Here is a 1,787-nt window from a genome sequence, read left to right on the forward strand (position 1 = left end):
TTCGGAGGAAAGTATCTACAAAACTGGTGTATTTCCAGGATAGCGTAGCAAAATCTGTTGGGTAGAACAAATCCAAAAGCTGGACAACCATGTTAGGTTTCTATTCCACTGAGGAAGTGAAGGCCCAAGTTAAGCACCTGGAAATTACCTTTAGAGAGAAAGATATTTCCATTATCACCTGTTCTAGAATATTCATCTCTTCTGTGAATAGCCATCAGTATGATAAAAAGAATGGCTGTTCAGTGTAACATTTCCTCCAGGTAAGGAAAGACAAGCTTTTGAAAAGTAGTATGTGTGCTTTTACAGGAGATAAAAGGACTTCAAATAGAAATACAGAAATACAGAAACTTTGGCAAAGTTGTATAATAATATGCAAAAAAGGCTTGGGCCAATACTGGAACTGAACACTCCAGGGGAGTCTGGGAAGAGGCAAGAGTTAAGAGAAATCAGACTTCTAATCAAAAGAGGGAATCTGTCAAATAAAAGGCTTAATAGTCCCTGAATTGTTCTTCAGCACAGAATAAACCTGACCTCTTTAACCACTTCATATCCAGGATCAACATCTGCCTTCTCACCAGTCACACAGGTCAGGAGGCCTCAAAACACCTGCACCCCAACTCCATGACTCACACACTTAATCCCTCATTCCTAAAGAGGAAGTCTGGGCCCCAAAGTCTGAACCTTCAACAATGGAAAAGATAAACTTCCCAAATGCAGTTCAAAAGCTGTCACAGCTGACAATGTTTAAGGAGCAGGAGACTGAGAGGGCGCTAAGGAAGGAGTCCTGCCAACTCTCTCTGTGCTGGCACAGTGACCTGCTCCTCCCCACACTGCCCTGAGCAAAACAATCTTATCCAGCCTAGAGCTTTGCAGGGACTTGATCAGAGTACACATCTCTTTCTAAGGAGATACCCAAGAGGAATATGAACTAATCATTGGAACATTGAGAGCAATAGTGGCCAGTTTGCACCAGCTGAGGATTTCCCAGCTAGAAACTTTACTGAAGGCATCAAGATACTGAGAGGACAATAAAACTGCAGCTCTAGCACATACACAAACATGGCTTTCTCTTCGTGGCTATAGGCAAGGTAGGTCTTACACAGCAGCAGCAAGTGCAGTCCAGATCTTGCTTTTCCTTTGTGTTCAAAAACAAAAGAAATAGACCTGGATTTGGTTAAGTTATAACCTAAAAGGCTTCCACTTCATCCTCACAAATACACCTGCACTATGTATTTTTCCCATGAAAATGAGCACCTGAACTTGGCCAACACAGGCTAACATGTCTTATGCTCATTAATGTGGGATATTTTTGATTCCCTTTTCCTTTCAAAATCTTGCTTTACCAAGCAAATGCTTCACTGTCCATTAAAAGCTTAACTAAAGAAGCCTTTACTTCTCAGGCATGCAACAACACTAAAAAACTCTTCAGTTCAGGCCCCAGCATTGCTATCAAGTAGAGTTACCTCCAAAAAGGCAGCCATTTCAGGGCAGGATGATGAAAGCGTCTCCTCACACACCTGCAACACAACTTCAACAGCTGCTGATCTCAGGCTGATGGCAGCAAGGTCTCCACAAGCACCATGGTCACCACCGGCCACCAGTGTGCCAGTGCTGCCATTGCCCTCAGGCCCACAGAGCCCCCATCGTCCTCAGATCCCCAGAGCCATTGCCGTCAGTCCCCATCACCACCATCACCCTCATACCCCCAGTGCCGCCGTTGCCCTCAGTCCCCCAGGCCCCCACTGCCCTCGGACCCCCAGAGCCATCACCCTCTGACCCCCAGAGCC

This window comes from Empidonax traillii, unplaced genomic scaffold (assembly GCF_003031625.1).
Source record: "Empidonax traillii isolate 1590-97213 ecotype Southwest subspecies unplaced genomic scaffold, ASM303162v1 scaffold497:size1267575, whole genome shotgun sequence".
Lineage (NCBI taxonomy): Eukaryota > Metazoa > Chordata > Aves > Passeriformes > Tyrannidae > Empidonax > Empidonax traillii.